The sequence below is a fragment of the Phyllostomus hastatus genome, unplaced genomic scaffold, assembly GCF_019186645.2.
Source record: "Phyllostomus hastatus isolate PE091 unplaced genomic scaffold, TTU_PhHast_1.1 phas_scaffold_1674, whole genome shotgun sequence".
NCBI lineage: Eukaryota > Metazoa > Chordata > Mammalia > Chiroptera > Phyllostomidae > Phyllostomus > Phyllostomus hastatus.
The window spans coordinates 12660950-12676904 of record NW_025334011.1 but is presented as its reverse complement, the minus strand read 5'-3'; the positions used below and the strand labels follow the sequence as shown (position 1 = coordinate 12676904).

The following is a 15955-nucleotide window of genomic DNA, read 5'->3' as shown; positions in this document are numbered from 1 at the left end:
GGGCAGAGCCGGCCCTGGCTTTCAGCAGCGCCTGTGAGATCAGAGCGCTCAGATGTGTGGAGAACTCGCAGTGGGGCTCTGTGTGGTCTTAACACCAGTGCCATTTCCAAAACAGTAAGCTGCTATTTTGTTGTGTCCTATTTGTGTGGCATGGAAGTAGGACATGAACAGATAGTGTCTCCGCGCCTTGTTTCTGTGATCCTTGGTCCGCCTAAACCCAACACCCCTGGCAACAGAAGGTTGGGGAGTGCTGTTGTTAAAATGCTGCTTCTAGGCCCTGCCCTGAAACCATGAGTCAGAAACTCCAGGGCCGAGTCCTGGGCTCTTTAACAAGCATCCCACATTTCTCTTAGATGCGGTTGTATTTGAGGACCACCCATCTTTGCCATCTGACTTGGCTACCCTTTTAGGTTTTCATTAGAATATACAATCTCCTTTCACCAATTGGAATTTGAGCCTATAGAAAAGTACAACCTTGGCAATGAGACTAACCCGGTTTCAGAGGTAGCAGTGATCAAAGGTTAAGACTTCTGGCAAGTTGATGAACTTGCTTGAACCTTAATTTTCCCATCTGCAAAATGTGATGACTATAATTTCCAGACTACAGGAGCCTTGAGAAGGGGAAATGAGAAGCTGTGAGCACAATTATTTGTATATTTATATTTGTATATGCATATATATAATACAGATGTGTTATTTATATTTTAACAATACTTTCTAGGGAATTTATCTGTTTTCTAGCCTTAGAAGATTTTTTCCCAATCTTCTTCCAAAATACTACTTTCCAAATGAATGAAGGGAAGAAAAGGAAAGTTATAATATCTGAGATAACAATCAGAACCTCCCTGGGCAGCAGATATTATATCATCTAAAATTTACAGATGAGGCTGCTGAAAACCAGAGAAGTAGGAGAAACAAATGCCTAAGCCTTCAAGCCTGAGGCTGTCCCTAACTCTTCAAGGGGCTACCCTGGCTCTGAGTAAGTCCCCACTGCCATATAACCTGTAGCAATTTGAAATTACTGGAGATGTGGGGCTCTATTCATACACCTGTAAGGTTTCACCTGTGAGGTTTAAGCAGATGTGAACCCAAAGTTAAAAGGCCACTGCATTTCAGGGTGCCTGTCCCCAGCCTCCCCAATCCTTAGGGTGTTCATGCTACAAGGGATGACTCAGTGCTTTCACCTCTAGTCAAGTAAACCATGTCCCAGTTACTGTACTCACAGAGTGTTGTCTGAAAAAAGGAGAGACCTAAAAAAACCTGTCTGCCCTTTTTGGCGACACAAATCCTCATTCAACTTTTAATGGCCTTAGTCATTCTATAGGAGCTATGGTGACTTGAACCTTGTTTTGAATGTCAAACTTGATTCCAGTCCTAGATATGGCACCAGGACAAGCCTATTAAAATTTGACTCTGTGTGTTGCAAGAAGTGGACTTGGTATTTTGGGGCCTGAGAGAGTGGAAGATTAAATCAAATCCCCAGGTCACTGATTACGACACATGCTCTGAATATGGGAAACAGCCCTGGGAAAGATCTCAGTCCTTGTCTGTAATGTCCCAAGTCTGTTTAAGGCAGAATGCACCAACCACTTTCCATGCAAACTTCTGCAAAGACACCGTTCCCAGTCTGTGGAGAGCCTAGGAATTGAAAATGAACATACTCAGTGCAAACTAGGATTGCAGATCCTTTTTGACTGGTCAGAGAAGCCAGGGAAAATAAACAATCCTGGATAATCTAATATTGCAACAAAATTAGCTGTATCTTTTCCTTTTGTACAACATCAAAGCACAGAAGACAAGCTTCTCTTTTTCCTGTGGAAAAGTCAAATAATTTAACAATTCCCAAAGATATCAGTTTCTTTCTGCACCAAGGCTTTCCATAAATTTGGCTGGTCTTTTCAAAGCATGCATACAAAGTGATAGTATTTCATATGCAGGTGTGGCCATCATTATACCAGGGTGTGTACATAATCACCCTAAAGGTAACAATTTCCATGGAATAAATAGACTAATAGGAATGAAAGAAGACAAGAAGACGCCCTAGTAATAGAATTTTTATTGGCTCTTTCTTGCACTCACTTCCTTGATAGAAAAATGTCTGTCTAATCTCAGAGCAGATTTAGCTCTGTGGTCTTGTTTGTAATCCTAGACACCCCTCCCCGCCACAGCCAGCCTGGTCAGATCCAGCCAATTTAGGAAAAGGGCTTGTTTTAGGAAAAGAGATTTCTTTCTGGCTGCCTTCTCAGAGCCATGGGAGCCAGGAGATTCCTACCGCCATGGCCCATCCATTTGGAGGGAAATCCTTGACAAACCATTACCAAACAGTGAAGGAGCTTCCCAATGACTTAGGAGGCTTTCCCGAGTCTCCAAAACCCGCCCGGAGTTTCAGAAAGGGTAAAGGCGGTGAAATGGCAGCTGAGAATTACTGAGCATGAGGTAAAGAATGAATTCTTGCCATGTTAACATCCATCATTAAAGGGATGATTTATGTTTTCCAGAAATGGCTGTTCGGAAAGATTTGATGTTCAGCAGTCTTCAGCCCCAGCTGACGCTCGTCTTGCATTATAAGGCATCACCTCAGAGACACAGCAGCTCCCGACTTAACAGAGAATAGTGTGTGTTTAAAAGGTTTTTTTGCGTATGTGTGTATTTAAAAAGTTGAAATAATAGCAAAGTCCTTGCTGGATTAAGGGTACCATATCAGAAGCCAGCTACTGGTGATAAACAGTAGGCTCAGGCTTGGTTTGCAAAGTGAGTTTTGCTGATTTTCCTTTAGGTTTCAGCTTGAATGTCCTCCCTCAGAGATGTATTTACTGCTCACCGAATTATAACTAGTCCTCTCTCGATTCAATATTTTTTCTCTATAGCAGATAAGAGCCTATTTTCTTTGTCTTTAAAATGATTTCTTGCTCTATAATGCAAACAAGACCTGTGAAAATAAGAACTGCAGACAGTCTTGTCCATAGTTTTATCCCTAAAACCTAGCAGATGCCTGCTACATGCATAGTAGGCAACACAAATAGTTGTTGAACTCATGGTCAAAATGAGGCTGACTGTGGGGAAGGACGTGAAAGCGTAACTTTATAATAGCGTGTCTTGAAAGGAAAGCTGAAAATGGGAAGATGTGAGATGAATTAATTTCTAAAGTAAAGATTCAATTGGCTCACTAATAGGGGATAAAACTTAATTATAACACATTTATTTAAATCTGACAATTTAGGATAAAGGCATATACTTGGGGGTAAATTCATTATATTTTCTCTTTGGGGTGGATGTACAGAGTTACAGAAAATTCATGGCAACATGTCTGCTCCCTTTGGCGCTGAACTCGAGCCAAATAGGACCTAGCATGTGCGGGCCACCCTGCCAGAGTGCCATCATGAGGCACGGCCACTTTGCATAATTGCCTCATCTAAGTGAGAGATGGAGTTTCTGTTAACGGTAAGGGTTTAGAACACAAGGAAACCATGTGTTATCTTTCAGGATCTCTCTCTCCTAGTATATAGGTGAAGCAAGGGCAAGCAAGCATAATCTGCTTGACCTGAGGCAATTTCAACGTGGGCCTGAGGGAAAACAATTATTCACAGAGCCCATAGCACACATCAGGCATCTTCCACCCTTACCATAATTCAGAATCTTCATGAAGATACATAGGTGCTGTCCCCATTTCTAGAGGGAGAGACTGAGTGTCAGTGCTATTGGCCCAAGGCCTGGGGGACGCTGAAGTGCAGACTCTCTGACCTCGCAACTTTGATGAGAGAGCAGGACAAAGGCATAGAGAGTGATCTCTCTCCTGGGTGTTAGGCAGAGCGAGCAGGGGATCCCTCCTGTTTGGTAGCCACGGACAAGAGCGCCTTCACAGAGTGCCTGGAGTGTCTGGTTTGGTTTTGAATTTTTGCAGTTGTACTAGGAGCCAGGTAGCCTGTGTTTTAATTCTAGTTCTACTGTTAACTAATGTGATCCTGAGAAGCAAATTTGAAATCGAACATTCAGAGTGTGCAGGAGGTTAGGGTGCTGAACTGGAAACCCTTTATTTTCCAATCCATAAAGTGGATGGACACCCCGTTTCTGGTGCTGTGATGAGGCTCAAGTGGAAACAGCGGGAGCAAAGTGCTTTGAAGAGCATTGCATTTTTTCCAATGGAAGATTGTTTTTTCTTCCATGTACAAAATTTTCCAAGTTAACTGAGGCACAAATAATCCAGTTTTCATCCATTATTCTCGCAGGAGATCAAAGGTTGACTTCTGCAGTTTTAAATTTAAAAAAGCCGCTTTCTCATGTAGTGCCCTTTTACTTACACTTTCTGATTGTCTAATGAATACATGTCAGCAATTTCTTTGCATTAGAGCTGTTGCATTTTTTCCCTTCTGGTGGCCTCTTAGAGCTAATTGTGTTTAAGGGGGGAAATCAGATGTTTAGAAAGCTCATTGGCCCGGACTCATTAATGAGCCCTTCTTATTCCATCGTATCCCATAGAAGAGTAGGCATGTCATTTCTGCTCCCCACCCCTCACTTTTAAAAAACTTTGACAAAGACCGAGCTGTAGGTCCACACTGTAGCTCACCACAAGCCTGCATCAATTTAACTAATGGTGTGCACTTTGTTTTCAGATTCTCTTAATACTTTAAGCACTTAACTGGAGTTTCCATGCCTTCCACGCTCTAACCTGTGGTTTCGGGCAGAAGTAGCCCCCTGACATTTAGTGCCTTGTCTCTGAGTTGATAAGGCTGCCTGGAGCCTCTCAGCTCCTTTAAGTGCTAAATGTCAAGCTGGAATTGGGTGCCTCCTGCTGAACAATGTGGGTTGTTTTAAAATGATCACTTAATACAAAGAGGTTTCCAAGCGCACTAATGCTACGGGTATTTAAACAGGGGAATGGGGTGTCTTTAAAATGCCTTTTTAGTTGGCAACTTAATAATCTCCCTCTTGTTCAAATATTATTTACACCACAGTACATCTGATACTCTCCGAAAGTTAAACAAGCCATTCAGAAAAATGGGATTGAGTTGTGACAAGCTGAATAGAGGCCCTAAAAGGTCTGGAGCTCATGTTTTCATATATGGTAAGATACACCTCCACAACTCTTTTGTCGGTCCTGCTCAGGAGATGCTGAGGAATTTTACCTGTAGATTCACAGGAAAATGAGACACATCCAATTGCAACTCTTAGGCAAGACTTTGAATATAGAAAGAGCAATTTCTGCATAAAATTCATTTTTTTTCCCTCTCCTTAGTGCTCTGGAAATAAAGAGCTAGAGGAATGACCACCTATGTGTGAATGGTCCATTGGATGCCTCCCTTACCCCCAAAAATGGTGCTGAGAGAAGCCCAGGAACACTTCTGCTCCTGAAGTCTGGGGGGCATCTGAGGAAGAGCTGCGGCCCCCAGGGCAGTGATGTGCCTGAGCCTGGAGCCATCGCTGTGTGAAGTTCATGGACCGTCACTGCATCACCACCCTCTGGCTGTGGAGATCACCTCATACCACTACCTCTGGTGACAACTTTCCAAATACATGTTGTTTCCTATGTTTCCCCTGAAGTACATTCATTCTCAACCATGCAGTGACTCCTATTTTAATCCTTGACTTTAATGTCTCTAATAAGGTCAGGAAATCAGAATCTAAGACCTTTATTTATATAGTCTGGGAGATTCTTAAATTCTGAACCTAAATATCATCCCCCCCCCACCCACACACACACATACCTATTACACCTGAGAAGAGAAACAGTGTCATGATACGTATTCTCTAGCTAGGGCTTCCCAGCATGTAAAATATAAAGAAAAAAAAGTGAAAAAATCTCCTTGGAAAGTCTACTCATTCGATTTTCTTTAGGCAAAACCTCTGGTAACTGATGGTGTGAGGTAAGAGAGGTGGGGAAAGCGAAGGAGTTGTGAACCAGAAGATAGGCAGTCAGCCTCAGGCTCAGGCTTCCCAGGAGCTTGGCCCTGGCCTTAGGGGTGTTTGTTTTCTTCTCTGTCAAATGCGGGTGATAGGACCACACAAATCCCTCCATCCAGATGCCTGGTGTCACTGAGAACAAAAGCGAGCAGAGTAGTGCACTGTCCTTCAAGACTCAAAATGTACCACACAGGAAGGAAGGGAATCTCCCTTCCTGTGTGGATCGCTCCAACAGCCCTTGGCGACCAGCAGGTTGTATGGATGGAGAACTCTTAGGCACACCCAGGATGGCCTGTGAATGCTACTGTTACCAATAACAACTCTGTTGGAAAGACTCCCCTTCAGCATTGGAGTGTTTTCATACAGGGCCTCTTACCTGAGCTCCACAATCAGGGCCCTCTGGCCAAAGCAAAAAATCCACCTTCACTATTCTTATGTCCCAAGTGAGCCTGACATTCTCAGGGTTAAGGAATGTGAGCCTGGACACCTCCTGGCTCTCAGCCTGAGTCCCTTCCTTCACACCCATGACTGGATAGGGAATTGCAAGCGACTTGGAGCAAGCAGCCCCGCCTTTCCAGCTCCTCAGGCCAGGGCTCAGGGTCACTTTCCTGGCTCAGCAAGATAAAGGGACACACCCATGGTTCTGAGGAGCAGAGTGCTGGTTTTGTGGCCAAGATCAAGGCCTGGGACTCCTGGCTTCCAGGCTTCTGGTCTTTCTAGCTCAATATACAATGAGGTCTGTCCAGAAAAAAAGTCCAGCTGTTGTTAATATACCAAGAATGGTTTACATGACATTGATGTAACCTGGCAGCCAAGGAGAGTGGACTGCAATGCACATGTGTAAACAATGACGAATTCATTGTACTGGCCAGTGGGGGCAATAGATGCTGTAGTGAGCATGTGTACTGTGTGGCTGTCACATTCAAAATGACTGAGCAAGTAACAATGAATCTGCATCAAATTTTGTGTTAAGCTTGAACATTTTTCTGCAGAAACTGTTCAGATGATTCATAAGGCTTTTGGGGACAATGCAATGAGTGTAGCACAAATAAAAGTGTGGCACTAATGCTTCAAAGATGGTGGAGAATCTGTTGGAAATGATCCACATTCTGGAAGGCCCACAACAAACAGAACTGCTGAGAATGTTGAACGTGTACGGGCTGCAATCAACAAGGATTGGTGACGGACAGTGCGAGAACTAGAAGCTGATCTGGGGATTTCAAAAACTACTGTGTCCAATATTTTGACACAGGATCTGGGCATGAAGTGTGTCATGGCAAAATTTGCTCTGTGGCTTCTGCTACCAGAGCAAGAGGAACATTGTGCTGCAGTTGCTAATGGCTTGATTCAGACCACTACCAATGAACCAGATTTCCTCAAGAAGGTTATAGCTTTGGAGGGAACTGAGGTGTCATTGTCCTATGCACAATGTTTCTTGTATACTGTACCTTCTTCAATAAATGTCTCTATTTTTCATATTATGTGGCTTGATATTTCCTGGACAGACCTTGTATAGCATCAGTGCAGACACTGTAGTGAGAGTGTGAAGTCCCTGTGGCCTCAATTTCATCATCAGGAAGCTAGGACAAACACTGAATTAGTAATGGGAGGAAAAGCAGTGTTCTGTCAGGAAAGAGGGCAATTTTCTACTTGTTGGCACCTAGCAGAGGCCTCCAGCGATGGCTGGCAGCCTTTGAAAATCCTTCCCAGATGCTGGCATGAGAATTGCCAGGCCTATGTGGAAGTCATTTGATCCTGGGGAGCTGGGGAGCCATTATGAAAGTAGTTTCAACAGTCCTGATGGCACCAAATCTGTTTCCACTTTACAAACCAGGTAGGAGCAAACCCTACGGGCACTGCCTTCTCATGGTGGGCGCTGCTGCCATGGAATCTCAAGGGAATGGTGTGTGGTGTCAGCCTGCGGCCTTCCACCTTGAAGATGCAGGATGACAGTCCTTGTTTTGCATCTACACCTGGGCACACACCAGTGCCCACACCACCAGGCTAGATTCTGTTCTGCCACCCACATCTGTATCCCACCCGTTGATGCTGCCCAGGCAATATTGCTTCAATACACACTTCTTCAGTCTCAACGTATCAAAGAGCAGATACTCGAGTCCCTTGTGTTCAGTACCCCAGAGCCATGGCCTGCCTGGCCCAGCCCAGCCCCGTCCAGCTGTGTCCAGCCCAGCTCAGCCCAGCCCAGCAGCCTGGGACTGTAGATGGTGAGCATGCCAGGGTCACCATGGCGGGTCCAGGTCACCACTTGAGATTGAAAATCAACTCTGCTCAACTCGTTGAAGCACATTTCTGTGTAAAACATTAACATAGGATGTTTTTAATATTAAGATACAAGAAAAGATTCTATGAATATGGTTAAAAATTCCAGCATCATTGATTCATTGCCCTGATGATTCTCCTTGGCCCTGAAAGTTGTTTTGCCCTCACTTGGGCAAATAGCTCTAACTCTAAGTAGGGTAGGCGTCACTTTCCATTCATTCTATCTCCTTGGTGTCAGCCTAGGCACCAGAGAGGCACAATGTCTCTTTTATAATTTTCTCCAGTGGCCCAATGCTGCCAGCAAGAAAAATTATAGCCTCTCCCGTCACTAAATCCAAAAGTCTGGTCCAGTGACCTTTGCTTGGAGACTCAATTTCTCACCACTGCACCAAAAAATCCAGCAAAGGGCTTTGATCATGAAAAGCATTAAAAGAAAACAACACATAAAACAAACAAACAAGTCAGCCCAGCCCAGCCTGGGTAAAGGGCGTCTCCTTTCATGTGGTTTCCTTTGCGCCTGCATGCTGTGACAGGTTCAGGATGTCTCCGACTGCAGAACACTGAGATCTGATGTTTGAAGAGACCAGAGCTGACTGCCCAGCACAGAACTGTATTCAGAATCTGCTGCAGGGCTCCAGCCCTGGCCTGGCAGCCCGCCTCACCCCACCCGCTGCTCCAGCTGGCATCTCCCATCCCTTTGAGCTCATCATTGCAGGATGATTCCTGCGACACATTCAAGTGACTGTCCCAGAGTGGAGTGAAGGTGAGAGTGAGTGAGGTGTGTGCCAGCAGGACAAAGCGCTGTGAGTGCCCACGAATGTCCCCTGATACCTCTGCAGCTGCTGTGGTCTTGTGTGTCCCCTCTATGCTCTCTGCTCCAGACCCCTCTCCCCAAAGATGTTCACAGAAGAGACTTCAGCTGGGTTGATCAAGGGTTTCCAGGAGCCTGAGCCAATAGTGGCAAGGATGAGTGAGGACTCCACCAAATTTTACAGTCCTCAAACTGAGGAAGATTTTCAACTGGTGTCTCGTTCTATGACAAGTGTGTATGGTGGCATGTAAGCATAAAAACTTCCCTAAACAGGGGGCAGACACTACTGCTTAGATACACATATGAGAGCATGATGTCCCAAAGGGAAGATAAACACTTGTCCTTTCTTGCCACCCTGTGTTCGTTATTACCTTGAGGTACCTCAGACATGGCATGTGTGTTGGGTAAATGCCCACCGTGGGGTGGCAAAGCAGCTTTGTTGCCCACGAGACCAGGCACCCTTGTTTTCACAAACACGAACTTCCTAGAGACTCTCAAGTGTTGGAGGAAACTCTTCAGTGGAAGGAGGTCCTACCTGAGCAGGTATAGGCATGAGTCAATGGGACTAGGGTTATCGTTGATGTTTTCCCACCTGAGTCCCCAGACCCTTGAGTCCCAGGGAAGTGCTGGTTACAGAAATATCCTAAGCTAATGACCAAGCCAGTCAGCTGTGAGAAGTCATGATCCAACCTGGACCAATGGGTTAGACATACTCACTTAGGTCCATAGTATAACTTACAGTGAAAGAACATTAAAGTGGGACTCTGCTGTAGAGGCCACAAAGGCTCTTGACAACGGAATTAATGCCAAGCATCCCCACATCCCAGGAGACTGTAAAACTGCATGAGGGGAAAATGAACTCTAGCCTATGAAAGATGAGTAACTACAAGAGCTGGGAGAGGAAGATCTTTACAGAGAAAAGTACTGGTGTTTTCATGCAAACCCCCAACTGGGGGAAAAGAAGGAGGACTTCCCCTCAAATCAAGGGAAGTGATAGAGCCAGGCCTCAAGAGGACTCTGTGAAGATGGATGTGTGTCCTCTGGAGTTTGGGGGATGGGTATTTGATTCTTGTCATCAGTCAAGTGTGAGGGACCATAGCTTTCATGCCCAATGGCACCAAGAGTTGGTTTCACTGGGATGTGAGTTTACTTCCATCATCAACATGGCAAAATGCCTGTGTTTTTCCCATGGGTCTATTGGGTCATCTTGAAAGGAATCTGCCTTAGAAGGGGAATTCTAATGGAGAGGTAAAGGGACACAGGAGAGCAGTGGAAATCCAGAAATCCAGGGCCTGCCTGCAGCAAGGAATCCGAGGTGGGGACTCCCAGCCAGAGAAAGGTCATGCTGTATGGATCTGCTCACTGGGAACCCCAGGGCCAGAGGAGACCTGCAGGGGAGACTGCCCTAAGCCTAATCCTCTCACTCTTGGCCCAGCCAGGGAGAGGGTCAGAAACAGCACCTGCTGAGAGAGAGGATGAGAGGATGAATGAAAGAACAACAGCAGAGACTCAAAGAAACCAGCCATCCCCACCTCCTTCCCTGTAGGCTTTACGAGGGGAAACACTTTAACTTTCAGTAAAGTTTGGGGTTTTGATAACTACACAAGTCTGAACATTTTAGCTGCTGAAATGAGATTGTTCATGGGACTCAAGTGCTTGGAAAAGTTATGAGATATGCTTAAGATTTCATCTAGGGTCATTAAAGAACTAATCTTCAAAAAGACTTTAATGGAGACACTTGGGGAAAATTTTATTTTCTTTTTGCACCTAGTAAGTTCTGCTCATTCTATAAAGTACTTACACCCTGAAAAGAAATCCCCTCACCTAATCTTCACAGCGATCATACTGATCAATAAAAGAAAAAGAAAGTGGCCGAATTAGTTAGGGCTGCCATGGCAATGTGCCCCAGGATGGGGCCTTCAACAGTAGAAGTTTGTTGTCTCACACTGCTGGAGGTTGGAAGTCTGAGATCAAGGTGTTGGTAGGTTGGTTTCTTCTGAGGCCTCTGTCCTTGGCTTGCAGATGGCTGTCTTCTCCCTGTGTCTTCGAAGTTTTCTTTATGTGTATATCTGTGATTAAATTTCCTCTTCCTATAGGGACACCAATCACATTGAATTAGGGCCCACCTCATGACCTCATTTTAACCTGATTACCTCTTTGAAGACCCTATGTCCAAATGCAAATACTCTCTCCATCACTGCGTCCATTTCTTGATGGGAGAATTTTTTGATGATTTTACTAGCCCTTCAACTATAATTTTTTGAAAAGTTAAAAACACAATTCATAAAAATACAGAATGAGTACATTTAAAATTGTATTAATTCATTAATAAAGAAATCAGTAAGATGATAAGGTGAATTCCAAGAGTACTTTAAGGGTCAGGCCATTTATGTGTATTTTGAAAAAAAGTTAGGATAAGATTGCTAGGTTAGATATAAAACTGGTTAATGTCCTACAGGCAGGTAAAACTGTAATCTTTGGGATTATCTCATTCCTGCACAGAAGTCTACAAGTTAACATGCAACTTTACAGTGTCTGTGTTCTAATCAAATAATAAATAGCAAAGTCAAACACAGGTACATTTTCCTAGACAGTTACATGATCTACAGGAAGGCTTATAAAATGTGCTCCAGTATGAAATTGAAGAGACACATCACCTCCATTCATCTTATGTCCAAATTCTTGGTAATGTGTCTGGACATTCAACATGGATGGTTCCTTCCAACACTGGCTCCTCTCAGTCCTCTGTCTTCATCTCCTCTGATGACCTCGTTCCCATTTTACCCCTGTTTTACTTCCTAATCGTTCTTGTCTCCCAGACCATATCATAATCACTGTGGCCTCTCCATATTCCCAGTTGCAAGCACCCCATTTTCAAACCACTGTCTCCTATTTTTCCAACTCATTCCCTCTAGTTTTCTAACTTCAATTTTCCAACTACAATAGGAACTATAATCCATTGGTCCCATCACCTCTGCATGTCTCTTCTCACCCTCTTGTCCTCACATATCTCTTTATCCAGTTTAAGCCCCATGGTCAATCAGTACACACACTCCCCTTTAGAGACTCTCAGATGCTTTGCTCATTCATTGCTTTGTCCCACTCCCCTGCCTAAAAACACAACTTTAATGGATGCAGCTCTTCTCCTACTTTGTGCCTGTCTCTGTGCAGCTAAATACTGCTGGCAAAAATAGCAGCATATTGACTTCTCTCACTTGAAATTCGTGATCACTAACCTCATGTGGACTCTTAGTGTTGCTAGGTAATCACACCACATTTCCCATCTGTGTCCATTCTTGCTCCCATCTTCCTAAATCAGGGATTGGTGAGCTTCTTCTGTAATGGAACAGATAGTAAATGTTTTCGACTTTGTAGGCCATTACATCTATCTGACAACTACTCAGCTTTGCAGCCACATTGTGGAAACAGCCACAAACCATGCAGACATGAATAGTGGTGGCTGGTAATTTGCTAACTACCTGTGCTTTAGATAACTAAAGCATTTCTTTTCTCTCTTCGAACTTCCAACACCCCCTCCACCATTCCCACTCTTTACTGAAGTCCTATTCTACTGAGAAAGAGACACAAACAGAAAAGAAATTCCATGAACTCTCATCACCATATGTACCCACCTATATGCCCGTGTACCCATTTGCCTCCTCTCTGGTTCCTGTGGATGCACTGATCTGCTCAGGTAAAGGTCAGCCCCTCCACCAGGCACAGTTCCCCCATTGGTCCCCTGGACTCCTGGACATTCCTGCAGTGCTTGTGTGATTTCTCTTCTCCTCACAAATCCTCCCTCCCTATTGAGTTGTCCCTGTCAACACACAAATATGATGATATATCTCAACTTCTTGACCTCTCTTTCCCTTCTAGCTACTGTCTCATTTCTCTCTTTTTCTTTGCATCAAAAATCCGTGGGCTCATCTATCTTAATGTCTGATTTCTGTCCTCTGGTTCTCCTGTCAAACCACTGTGACCACATTGTTGTCCTATCTATCACTCCAGGGAAACTACCCTCGGAGATCCTCTGTGGCCCCACCTTGCCAAGCTCAGTGGCCATTGTCTGTTCTCAGTTCTCTCAGTCTACCATGGCACTGGCTCTAAAAGTGTTTTGTTTTTCACTTGGCTTCCAGAACAAGAGACCCTTGGGTTTCCTCTTATCTTTTTGGCTGCTCCTGTGAACATTCCAGGCATCTTCCCACTTCAGAGCCTTTACTCTTGCTCTCTGCTCCTAGTGCTCCTACCCAGGTAGCACAGGCTTCTCTCCTTCACCCTCTGTTACTGGAATGTCACCTTCTTAATGGGGCTTGTTGTGGCCATGGACCCAAAATCACAACCTCTGCTGTTCCAGCACTTCCTAGTCCCCCTTTATGCTTTACTTTTTTACTTAATACTTAACTCCATCTAACATACTATTTTATATATTAATCATGCCATGCTCCTCTTGTTAGTGTCTGCCTCAAAGAATGTGAAATATTTAACTCTATCTTGCACAGGTTTTGTAAAGTTCAAATGAAGGAGATCTTTGTAAAAATCTCAAGTCAGAAGATTTGTTATGACAGCTGCTGGTATACTGGGGAAACTGAAGAAAGATCAGGTTAATCCATAGGCTTCTTTTTTCAGCTTTTTATTTAAAAAATTGGGAAGTAACTGAACTCCTTTCAAATATATTCACCTAAGGAGATGCAGACTTCTTTTTATTGTACCTTCTGATTCTTTGGGTCTTTAAAATTCTTCCAAATTTCAGGTTAGTAAGTATGAGACTCCTCTGTCAGACTCTTTCTGGGAATTGAAGTGTGATTCCTGTGGCTCGTTTATGAAATCATATTCTAGACAAGAACTTGGCTTTCAAGTTCTTCCATGCAATTCTAGAATCATCTTTCTATGGCTTCAAAAACCCTATTCAGTGCTAATAAACTCTGTCCATGGATATTTAAATTTTCCACAAGGAAAATTTAATTCAAATTGGCTATGTCTGTTTATGTAACATGTCCATCTCAGAATAGGTTTCTCTTCCCTCTGAGTTTGTTTTGGGGTATGGATATGAGATTCTGGCTGGCTCCTCCACAGCAAGCCTATTTTCCAGGGCCATTTTTGTTGGCAGAAACTTTGTTATGCCAATCTCAATGGACTGATGAAATTATGTTGAAAATAATCTTGAAAGGTAATCAATAATGCAGGTCTGACTTTCTGTAGATCAGTTTTCTCACTCCACATCTAGCAATCCAAACTGTCACTCATAACTTGACACCAGTAAACATTTTTTGTACTAGTAAAAAGAGAATCCCAAGCAGCAGAAAAGAAAAAAAAAAGGTTGACTTCAAGCAGGAGTAGCAAATGTATTTTCACTCAAATATCAGAAAGAAGAGCAGCAGAGATTCCATGGAAAACTGAAAGCCTGCCTTCGTGAATGTGATGTGACCCCTCCAGGAGGCCAGCCACATGGCCTGCCCCAGCCTGAGCCATACCCTCCCCCTCCGTTCTGGACCTGCCTGTCCCTGGTGCTGAGGACACCTCCTGCAGCAGTAGCACCTGGGGTGTGAGTTGGGTCTACAGGGACACAACCAATCAATCAATTCAGTGAAAGGACTATTCAAAGTGGTTGTGTGATGATGATGATGATGATTTGGGCCCAATGAACCCTTTGGTTGACTGCATTTTTTCAGTTTTCAGTAATTGCCAGCGGTGATTTTTCTGAAAATTCTAACACCCATTTTCTTTTTCTTCTTCTTTTTCCTTAAACTTATTGGGGTGACATTGGTTAATAAAGGTTTATAGGTGTTGGGTCCACAATTCTATAAAACACCATCTTGTACACTGTATTGTGTGTTCAACACCCCAAGACACATCTGCTTCCATCACTATTTATCCCCCTCATGACATTTTCTGATGAAAGAAAGATGGTCCTTCAGTTGAGCCCTGTTGGAACCCATTAACAGACTGTTTGATAAATTTTCCAGGTTTTCTCTAACCTTGCCACCTAATAAAAGGTTATAACATGCCATTTGTGAGTAACATGTTTGTCTACCAGGTTCCAAAGATGGAATGTATTTCTTAGGGTTCTGCATCAGCAATAGAAAGCAATGCTGCTCAACTTAAAAGGAAATGTATTAGGAAGGTCCTGCTCCGATGATGTACCAGGGGCTGAGGAACCAGGACTGGGAGTGTGCAGAAATGAAAGGAGCTCCAGAGGGACAAGAAGCAGGAAGCAGAACAATCTCATGATCCAAACAATCTGGTCAGGAGGTCACAACAACAATAAATGGCCTCTCACATTCTTTTCTTTCTCTGTCACTCTCAAAGTTTAAAGCCACAGTAGACTCCTTTGGTAAACACTGAAACATGGTTGTGTGGGAGAGGCATGAGAGGAAGTCCCTGGCTCTCTGAGATTTTGATAACAAAAGAAGTACTTTACCATCAATATTCCACCCCCTAGAGGAATGTTGTTAGGAAAATGAGTGGATGCTGGCCACCCAATATAATGCTTTATGTTCAGCACACTACAGGACCAAGACCTTGAGGTTGCAAGTCTCTTATATGGTTAAAGCAGAACTATAAGCCTACATACATTAATTCCTAGTAATGCCCTACAGATAATGAATGCATTTTAAATACTTAACAATATTAGTAACCTATTGCAATATGACAAAAGTACCCCCAAACTTTGTAACTAAAAGCAACATGCATCTATGATCATAGTTTCTGTGGGTCAGCAGTCCAGGCATGGCTTAGTGGGGTTTTCAGCCTCTGGGTCTCTCACAAGGCTGCAATCATAGTATGGGTCCAGAATGAGGAAAGATCAGCTTTCAAGTTCACTGACTTATTTGTTGGTATGATTCCATTTCTTGGGGACTGAAAGAACTAAGGCTCCCAGTCCTTTCTGATGTTGACTGAAGGCTATGCTCAGTTGTTTGCCACATGGGCCTCTCCAACATGTCAACTGGCTTCATCAAATCCAGCAAG

The 15955-nt window shown here is 43.8% G+C and overlaps 1 long non-coding RNA gene across 2 annotated transcripts in view; it reads left to right on the top strand.

Annotated features, from left to right (window-relative positions):
- The window catches only part of LOC123831220, an 82694-nt gene extending 75806 nt beyond the window's left edge, over window positions 1–6888 (top strand). The window contains exons 3-4 of one of the 2 annotated variants that reach the window (XR_006787876.1): window positions 2499–2615; window positions 5234–6888. This is a non-coding gene — a long non-coding RNA (uncharacterized LOC123831220). Of the gene's footprint in view, window positions 1–2498; window positions 2616–4952; window positions 5018–5233 lie in introns of those variants that run through there. The other variant, XR_006787877.1, reaches the window with a different exon arrangement.
- Window positions 6889–15955: the final 9067 nt, after the last annotated feature.